Below are 11544 nucleotides of genomic sequence, written 5' to 3' on the forward strand. Positions count from 1 at the left end.
TCACTCCTCACTTCAGGAGGAATAATCTGTGGGTTTATTTCTTCCCTACATTCACATAGAACCAGCAAACCTCCTGCTTCAACACTGAAAGTCCTTCCTCTTACTCTTACACGACCCCAACAGCGCACAGTTTGCATCAGTTCTTCAATTTGGCTTATGCTGACTTCCTCTGCAACCCCAGCAATCATTACAGCATGAGCTGGATCAAGTTGTTCTCCTTTACACCAACTACTGAGTGTATCTTGGTGTTTACGGTACAATGCAGGCTCCATGTTTATTCTCACAAATGACAACAAGGGAAGTTAGACACAACTGAATATCCTAGATAACCACAAACTTATGAAACCCATCCCAGCGGGGCCTCCATTTTATGTAACGCCCCCTTCCTGTCAATGGGAATTTTAATGGGTGACGCCCAAGTTCTTTAGTATGATGGGTTTAGTTTAATTTGTGCTGCTATCTATTTTACTTCAAATCAAAGGGAAAATTAAATGTAATTCACCACAATACAAAGAATTAACTCCAAATGAAATTTAATTAATTAAAATAAATTATCTATCAATACTGGGTAAACAAAAAACAAAAATATCTTTGATACTGTGTTATCCTTTTCAATAAAGCTTTTGTCAAGATACAAAGTGTGTGTCCTTTTCTCTTTCAAATGAAATTCACATGTGAATCAACAATCAATAAAATCAAAGAGACAAATAAAAGTTTTCAAACAAATAGAATAACCTCCTAAGCCGGCAAATAATACTTTAAATACCCCTTAGTTTCTGTTGCAGGCCTGTTCCGCTGCTTGGGTTCGTAGAGGCCAAAAACACACGGCCGCTTCACTCAATTGAGCCACAAATAAAATAAAACAAAATAGGTACCTTTGCTGAAGATTTGGATCTATTAAATCACGATCGGTCACAGTCCATCGGGCTCCTAACCTGAATCCATCTCACCGTCGCGAGACGCACTCAACAGCCGTCAGCAGTGCGCCATTCATCCAGCGGCTCAGACGCTTACCAACACGATATCTCGCTCCATTCAGCAGTGCACGGGACTCCAGTCACCAAAGTCTCCGAAATAACATCCGTTGTCGTTCTCCTTCACAACGAACGCGACCATAGACAGTTCACTCCGAATGTACTGGCTCGCCGCCAGTGGTTCGTCCGTGCAAGTCTGTGACGCACTTTAAATAAACTCGAACTTCGCGGTCACGCTTAGCCAGCAGTAACTCAGTTCAAAGTCCACTCTAATATACTTGAGATGAACTATAATGCATACATTTTTATACACAATTCACACTTTCCAGAGAGTTGTCTCGCCGACATCCCACATCTGTCATCATTTCTATCTCGTGCATTCTCTGCCTCTCCTTCCGCTTCTCGTCCCGCCCCTCCTCATATCTGATAGGTTATTATTCACAAAGTACCCAATCACATGATAAAGAAAGAAAAATAACAGGCCCTAACAGTTAGGTTATCTCTAAACACATTTTTCCACAGTACATTTAAACCAAACTTTATACATTTTTGTATACAACTTTGTAGAAACTATTTAGATCCAAAACCTCTAACAGATTCCCACCTGGGCTACACTGGTTCTCTGTTGTCTCGCTGTCTGTGCAGTTTATCCATCCAGTTCTCCTGTTTTTACGGACTGTTTCCTGCTCTGTGCCTGCATTTTGGATTATTGCCTGGGTTGACGTTCACTGCTGTTTCCTTCAGCGGTCTCCGTCTACTAGGATCGGATTACAGCCCACTGCAGTCCCCTGCGCTGCCAAGGACCTAACTGCTGACCAGAGACTCTACACCAGCTTTTCCTGTCTTGCTTCCTTGTTGTTCTAAATCAACCTTCACTTTAATTCGCAATTGGTTCCTGTGTTTTGTGACCTGACAGTGATTCTGACATCAATATGCAATATAAATGCTATAGATCTCGAGCAATGATTGTAGGTTTGGTAGTAATAATTGGTTTACTTTAGTGCAGAATAGCGCTTTGTTTATTAAATTTAAATACCTTTCTAGAGAAACCATTGATGCCCCCGAAGATCACAATGTTGTAGCTGTTTTGGAGAAAAGTCAAAAACAATGAAAAGAAAAGGCTCAGCTGATAACATTTCTTTGACTAATTTAGGGTGAGTATATACATAACAAATGAGCTTATGATTAGTATCACTGTGCATCAGTGCTATTGGGCTTGGCACAGAGTATGTTCGCCGAACTACACATCCCAACTACCACTGCACTCTATGGCCCTCAGCCTACAGCAAACCCTTCACCATCCTCTATCCAGCATAAGGATGTCTGGATTTTACTGCTGTGACTAATGTGTCCAGCTCCTCATCCAGAACCCTACTGTATGTGTCTTTCACTGACAGTCCTGTTTCTGACATTATCCGGCGTATGGTTCTTGTGCTCACTCCCAGCAATTTTGCAACACACAGCACTGGTAGAGACATGGCTATTAGTTCCTCAATACGGTCCTCTGACAAAACTATTCTTGGTCGCCCAAGCTTGCCAGATTCAAAGTCTAGAGTGTTGTGCGTACACACGTGATTGTTGTTGATCTCACCAATCACCTGTACATCCTCTCTAAGTTCATCCATTACAGCATGTGGAAAAGAATCCTCCTGGCTTGACAGTGCACTTAAAAAAAATAGCTCCTGGGAACAGGCAAACTCCAAAAAATCTGAATCAACTGGCGGTCGATTAAGCAGATGGGACAGTCGTGCATGGAGTCCAATCCAATACAGTATTCATCAACAGTTCCTTAAGAAACAGCATTATAACAATTAGCAACATGCACATTACATTTTAATTATATATTTGATATAAAACGTTGTAATTATATAGTTTAGCATCAGCTCAAAGGTCTAAACAGATTATATGATATACATCATTTCAATGAAAATGCCAAACCAATCGAATCTGTTTTTCTTACTTAACACTAGCTTGAGTATGTGATATGAATTCAGTATGAACACACGCGAGTCGGCTTAATGGTACACAACTTATGAAGGATTTAAATATAGGCCTATTTTATATTTATTATTATATATTTGTGTGCATGTTAAAAGTACCATCCCGACGACGCTGAGCCAAATCAGAATGTCAGGAAGGATTGACTTCTCTTCATGGCGCCTGGCGTGTTTATTGAACCAATCAGATAAGATTTTAATTTGCGAGAAGCTCATTTGATTGGCTATGATGAAGGTGGACCCGCCCTCCTCTTCGCACTTGCAAAACTCAATGAGTGAGAGAATCGTGCCAAAACTGTAAGTGCAGGAAGACGGAACTGAGCAAATCGGGTTATTTCGGGAGCATTTACCCTACGCACACAACAAGTCATTTAGACATTTGCAACAGTTTATTTTTTACTCATACAGATTGGTTTTACACTTTCAATCCGTTTTGCAGTTCTTTAAACAGTTGTTTTCGGTTGCAAATCACTGTTCACAGGCTTGCAATGATTTTGGATGTATTTCGGCGAAATAAACGTGCCAAAAGTGTAAGCGCGGAAAAATGGAAGTCAGAAGAATACAGATCATATTTATTTTGCGTTAGCGTGAAGCTGCAGTTTCACAATACATGAATTACACTTACGAAAACCAGTAAAATGTTGCAGATTCTTTTTAGCGCAATTTTCCAACGGACAAAATTGCGATTGTTAACTCATGATTTCTGTTCTGTCTGTGCGCACCAATCTTGCACTTCTATCTCCTCCTCAACCAGACCACCTAGAGACTTCGGGTTTTCGGCATTATGTTAAGGAAGGTCTAATCTCGGGAACGCACAAAAAAAAAAAAAAAAAAAAAAAAAACCATAAAAAGATTTACTATCTCTTAGTGTTGTGATCCCATGACGTCAGAAAATTGCGCTAAAACACTCACTGAGTTTTTATTACTTGTTTTCTTATGCTTGAATCATGATTTACACCTTAACAAATCTTCTCTTGTGCATGCAAATTTAATTTACGCTTGCAATCTTGTGCACAATTTCACAAATCTTACCCTGCGCATGCGATTCTTTATGGCATCATATTACCTTCCACTCGCGCTCAACAGGACAACGCAACCGAGCCTGGATTGCCTGGATCATACCCTGAGACGCTGAGGTTTGCCCTCACCACCAACAAGACATCCACCATCATCTCCAGCATCCTCCTACAACTCAGCACAACCCACAATCCCTGCTCTAGAAAAATGGACAGTGTTGGGGTTAAGACAAGCTCTAATCAGCGCTGATGTTCATTTTTACAGGAGGATGAACAAAGCAGAGATATACAACCTGTATGTTTCACTTAAGTCAACATTTCCATCTCCAAAAACCACTCCACCTTCGAAAGCCGCTAACAAATTGAGTACGAATCGCATGTACCTGAACCCACGCTCTCACCGTTTCCCTCCATCGCAAGATCGGTTCTTCTTTCTGCTACTGCCAGGCCTCAATCTTCTCTCCGCCGAGCTCCATAACACAGCTTTTTCCAGACCTGCACCTCACGTCATAATGTCAACATCCATCGACACAGGCCAGCCATTCAGCAAAGTCAGGCTGCTGGCACCAGAGGCAGACCCATTCCCAACCCCAGTACCTCACTGTTCAGAGCTGATATTCCCATAAATCACCATTGAAACCACTCCTCGACGCCTCTCTTCTTCAAGCCATTTCCCCCAGAAACTTCCAATCCTACCTAACTGCTTGGAAATGTTATAAGGATTTCTCCATATTAATATTATATTCCATATCATGAAAATTAAAAAAAATGACAGAGATGATAACGGTATCGTTTTCAAAAACTCGTTTTCAGAAACCTGTTTCAAAGCAAACACAGTTATTGTGTAAATGAACGGCCAGAACTCATTAAAAGTTTTCAGTTTTCAGTTGAAAACGCTGTTGTGTAAGCGGCCCATAAGTTAATAACTAGTGATTCTCACAGCGGAAATAAATAAATTAAAAACGCTGGACAATGATAAAAAAAAGCTGGACAATTACTTTATTCTAGATCTGCTGTACAGCCAAAAGCAGTATTTCCTGGAAAACTTGGCATACACTGAAAGAGAAAATAAACAGTTTCCAGATAACCACCATTACACACAGATATATATATATATTGTGGTTGTTTATTTATTTCACTAGTGTAGTTTTTATAGATGATGCGACTTTAATAAAACGGACTAAATCTCACTAAATGTTGTGCATGTATTCATTTAGTTAATTGATTAGTTTTTTCATTTAAACATTTAAAAAAACAAAACAAATAGGATCTTTAAAAAAAATCAGTTGGAAATAATACAGATTAATGATTTTGAAACCGTACAGTCTATATGTGGTTTTAATTCAGCAGGTGAAATAAAGATTGATAACTTTTGAATTGTAGATGTTTTTCTCATGGTGATTTTTCTCAGTGTGTTTGACAGATCTGAACACACACACAGACTGGTGACCTTATCAAGCAGTGTCTCTGATCACAGTGTTTGACATCATCCTTCAGTCCAGCGTGAGTCTCAATTTCATTTAGCAGTTTATGAGTCATGGTTTGCTCTGCCAGTTTTTATTATCTTTGCATCATGGATTAATTAAATTGAAATTGAAATTAGTTGAAATTCTTTAATTTATTATGAATTTTACGAGGTGGATAATGTGTTGCCCAATCGTATGAATTGGTCGTGAGATAGCGTTGTCATCGACACAAGTGTACAAAGAGTGAAAATATGTTATGCATTGATCCTTGCAGGAATTCAGAACAAAGAATGTGACATTCAACTTCAATACATACACACACACACACAAAATCATTACATGTAGTATCTTCACTATAAATCAGACTATGACATACATTGAGTATGTAGGATCATGGTGGTCTTCCGGTCAGAACACACACACTTGTAATACAAACACGACACCTAGTGGTTACTCCAGGATACTACAATACTTCTATTGCAGCACTATATATTGTTAATTATGAATCATTTGAGTAATCTGTGAAAATGCTTAATGTCTGATACAGGTAAAGTGAATCGAGCAGAAGAGATATCTCAGAAGTATTTCATGTTCAAAGCTTTGACTTTATCTTTATTAACTTTATAATCAACTGATTATTATCAATATGAGTACATCATATACAAGGTTTCATTTGTTAACATTAACTACATTAGTTAACATTAACTATTATTACAGCATTTTATTAATCTTAGTTAATTTCAACATTTTTAAAATGAATAGTTACTCGTGAAGTGGACGAGGGAAGTTTATATGGACAGTGTAACTTATACTGTATTCAGCAGCTTCTTAAACCACAACAGAACATGATTGTGTTCACATTCATTTACTCACACACAACTCTATATATGAATTAACTTATGAGATAATAATATAATACTTGTAGATACTTTAAGCCAAATTATTATTAATAATTTATAATTATTATTAATTATTACTTATTATAATAATTATTACATATTATTATCATAATTTTTGCTTGTGCATTTTAAAAATATTTTATTCAACACCCCAAGCATGCAAATAGAAATATAGATCATAAAACTAATGATTCTAGTTCAGTGAGTTGAACTAGCGCAGGTTCTGCCAGTAAAGGACACTGGTGTAACGTTAGCAATGATGTACATCTGAGACGGAGAGAAGTTATCAAGAGAAGGACATACAAACTAGAACACAGCCTCTATTAGCCAATGAATGAACTAATGTTAACAAAGGAGCCTTTATTGTGGAGTTTTATAGTGTTGTTAGTTTGCTATAGTGCAAAAGTACAGCATGACAATTACAATTGATACTATTAAATATCTTGGTGTATGGCTTGATTCTAAACTTTCCTTTAAACCACATATTAATCATGTTTTACGAAAAGTCAATGTTGGAATGAGTATCTAGTATCGATCTCGAAACTGCTTCTCTTATAGTGTTCGTAAGAAACTAGTTGCTCAATTAATATTTCCATTTTTTGATTACTGTGAATGTGGTTTATCAGACGGCATTAAAATCTGATCTTGTCTCACTTAATTCGGCATATAATAGAATTTGCAGATTTGTTTTAGGATGCGCTTCAGTGGCCATCTTTGAATGTGAGAAGGAAGATTCACTGGCTCCAATTTATATTTAAATGTATTTACTTTGATTATCCTAGTTATCTACAACAATACTTTGTACTCTTTTCTTCAAACAACCAAGTTAGGCATTCTGTCCAGACTTACTTTCTCGTTCCTTGTGTTAAAAAAACAATTGGTAAGAGAGCATTTATGTTTAAAGCCCTATTAGACTGGAATAATTTGCCTGTAGATATTAGATCCATTACTTCATTTCGGTTGTTTAAACAATCTTTATTATCTTATTTTAAAGTAGATTGCACATGCTGTCATTGATACTGTCGTTGTTGGTATGTGTACTGTTGCTTATTTTATTTTATTTTTATTGCTATATATTTTTTTATTTTTTTTATTGTTGGTGTTTTGTTGTTTGCCGGTTTGTTGATGTATTGTTAATTGTAATATTGTTATGTTCTTTAAGTTGTAATTGTGTTTCATTATAAGGACCCCCTCGAAAACGAGATGATACATCTCAAGGGGTTAATCCTAATAAATTCTAATAATAATTTGCATAATGGTTAATAGAATATATGGCCTTTGGCTGATAAAACCTTAAAACAGACAAAACATATCCAGTGCTGTCTACTTCTGAAAAAGTTTTGATATTTCAGGAAACTTGAAGCTCTTTTTGACAAATTGCAACAAAGCATTAAGGGAACCGAATATGACAGAAATCATCAAACTCTCAGTGATAAAATAAAGGAGCTGAATGACATCACTGATGAACTTGAATCCATGCACAAGAAAACTACAGAGGGCATTTTGGGATGGCTAGTGCGTCGGGCCTTATCAATTTTCACATTGGGAATGGCTGGAGGAACAGGTGAAGCATCTAACATGATCAAGACTATTGTGAAGATCATAAAACATGTCCATAACAGAACCATCCCAATGTTTATAATTTAACATTAACAACACATTTATAACACCATAAAAGAGCTTCAGCAGATGGATTATAAAAATATATATATTTCTGTTCAAAATAAGGAAATGCTGACAAGAGTGAGAGATCTGAGAAAACCGCAAGAATTGCCACAACTCGGTTGAGCTACTAACTGACACAATCCCAGCTGTATCAGTTGATCTTGATCATTACAGTATCATATTTTCAGCAAAAGAGACACAAGCAGAAGAAATCAAATCAGAAACTCTGAAATGTATTAATCAGATGAGAGAAACAGCTGCTCAAATTCAGGAGACTGAATGAAACTAAAAGTGCCAAAGAATGTTTTAAAAAATAAGTTAAAAATCTGTTTAGAAATGATTTAACTGATCTGTATTATTATCAATAATATTCTAAACTGAAATATTTAAAAATGTGTGCATTTAATGATGTATAAAATCATGCAGAAAATGCGCAGTCTTTGAAAGCAGTGAATTCTGAATTATAGAAGTTTACATATTCTGGGATTTTCTACTGTAGATCTGCTGCTTTCTGGGCTAAAAACTCTCACATTACAGCAGAGCTTTTCTCTTATCAGAAAACAGTGAGGTAAATGAGGTCAAATGAACTTCTCTTTTTAAGGAAACTTGAGCTGCGTCATGAAGCACGTGTAGAATCAGTCCAATGGTGTGACGAGATGGTGGGTGACATCACAGACCAGGAAACTATAAAGCACACCTGAAAACAGGCCGTGCTAGCTTCTGTCTTCAGCAAGTGTCCTCTGTGATACTGTCTCTGTCTATTTGGTGTTGTTTTGTCATTGCACAATCACTATATTTATATATATCATGATGAACAAGCAGCAGTTTAAACAGTGTCCCTTACCCTCGTTTCCTTACGGGTGGGAACACGCAAACTGTGTGTAGCTTGTTTGGGAGTTGAGCATGCCCAAGCACACACTGCGGTTTCTTCTCCCCGAGGCGAGGTACCAGTGCTATAATTATCCAGTTCTGAGAATCTGGATGTTGTAAGCATTGATGCAGGGGATTTTGAGGATTCACCACCTCATACCCCTGCTTATGAGGAGCATATGGAGGTTGTGACTCATGCTGTCGCTAAACTAAATATCTAGTGGCCAGCCGAGAAACAGTAAGTTCAAAAGAAAAGTTTATAAGATGAAATATTTCTACCATCTAGATCACAGCCTCCTCGTCGGGGACTGCTGTTTTTTCCTGACCTCCACACTGAGGTATCAAGGTCGTGGAGAAAGCCATATCGTGTGTTTAACACTCAAACGTCTAACTACAGCAATGTTATGGGATTAAAACAACATGGTTGTGTGACGATGCCTTGGGCTAAAGAGACACTTGCAAGCTATCTCTCTCCTGAGTCAGCATCGTCACTAAAAGCCACGAATTCGAAAATTGCGTCACGCAACAGATTTGTCTCTTCGGGCCACCAAGGAGACGGCCAAATCAGTAGGCTGGTCTATGGCAGCCCTGATGGCCACGGAGTGGCATCTTTGGCTAAATCTGTCTGATATGAAAGATAGGGTTAGATCTGTTCTTTTGGACGCTCCGCTCTCGCCTTCTGGCCTCTTCAGCGACTCAGTTAACACGGTCGTCGAGAGGTTTCAGGAGGCAAAGAAACAATCAGCGACGTTCCAGAAGTTTCTTCCTCGCCAATCTAATGTGCTGGTCGGGAGCAGTCTCGGCCGACTACGAGCTCATCACAGCACAGAGTGAAAAGCAAAGCGTCGCCACTCTGGCTCCTCCACATTAATGGGGGTCTGGGTGGCGGTCGCAGTCAAAGCCATCTAAAGATAGACAAGATCTGGAGGACCGTCATTATCTCCAAGAAGGCTTCGACTAAGAAGAAGTCCTGACGCAGAGGCTGTCAGACATCTGAGGGCAGTCCCCTCTGGGGAGAAACGGTTTCCACATCAAAAAACAGTGCCCATTTCTCTGAGGAGGGTTGTTATTTGCTATAGTGGAACTATTTTTTCAGATACCTCACAACCGCGTATAAACTTCCGCTCGATATTTGAGTCTGAAGCGCAGTAATATCAACGAGCAATGAGTCCTCCAACAGAAATCAATGGGATTTTACAAAATGCCAAATTAAACACGACAGAAACTGTATTTCGCTACGCTACTTGTTTTTAATCATCAACGAACATCACTAACCACTCGGTGAGTTGCACAGTTTTGAAAACGAACGTTAAGGGTTGTTTCAAGGACATGTTCATGCAGACAGCCACTCTGAAGCGGTCAAAGGCGACTCTAAACGAGTCAAAAAGTCGAGACAGGACCCATCGTCAAAATTTCTGTGTCCACCACTCCAGTTCATCCAAAACAAACCAGAAAAGAGACTCAAAGTGCTAAATACCGGAATTATCCTTTAAACTGAATTATGTGACTGTAGAAGGCGATGTTTTGAACTCTTAATCCCAACACTAACCCTATAAGCCTCAGGCCACCAAACGCAGTTGTCGTGTAAATGAACGGCCAGAACTTATTAAAAGTTTTCTGTTTTCAGTTGAAAACGCTGACGTGTAAACGGCCCATAAGTTAATAACTAGTGATTCTCACAGCAGAAAAGAATCAATTAAAAATGTACTTAAGCTGGACAATAACTTTATTCTAGATCTCCTGTATAGCCAAAACAATCTTTGTTGCATTCATTTTTCTGTTATCACTGTATAAAGCTGCTTTGTAAAAAGCTCTATATAAATAAAGGTGACTTGACTTGCAACAACAACAAAACCAGATCAGATCAGACACACTGATATTCATCAGTATAATAAGAAAAACTACCAGGATATTTCAGGACACACTGAAGGAGTTTGCTGGAAAACTTGGCATGAAGTAAAAGAGAAAATAAACAGACAACCACCTAAAGGCAAAAGAGGAACCGGATAGTTTTGCAGTAGTGATGTGTAGGCCTAAGTCTGTTGTTCCTTGTAAACTCATATTGAAATGAAACTCTTGAGAATATAAATGGAGCATAAGCATATAAATATGAGCAGTATTTCAGTCAGAGCAAATCCCTCTTCAGACGCTCTTCACTCACTCCAGGTGGGCAAGAATATTCATACTTCTTTATTTATAGCAAATTATGATTATATTCCCATGACACACAGATGAATATATATTTTAGTTGTTTATATATTTCACTAGTGTAGTATTTAGAAATGATGCTGACTAAGTCTCTCAAATTTTTTCTGCATGAATTAATTTAGTTAGTTACGTTTTTAATTCAAAAAGATAAACTAATAGGATATTTTCAAAAACAACAAACGAGTTGGAAAGAAAACTGATTAATGATTTTGAAAGCGTACAGACAGTGTGTGGTTTTAAATAGTATCTCGGTGCTCTTTGGGTTTAGGGATGGTTCCACTCTTCAGAAAAAACAATCCAAGGCACTCGAGTAATTTTAGAAAATATAAAAAACCTTTATTCTTTCATGGCTTAGATTTTAAAAACAGGTGACAAGCAACGGCACACCTACATGTTGGGCCAATGAGCCTTCATCAGGGTGTGAGATGATGTGTGATGAAGGCTCATTG

This window comes from Abramis brama, assembly GCF_963993115.1.
Source record: "Abramis brama genome assembly, chromosome: 3".
NCBI classification, from domain to species: Eukaryota; Metazoa; Chordata; class Actinopteri; order Cypriniformes; family Leuciscidae; genus Abramis; species Abramis brama.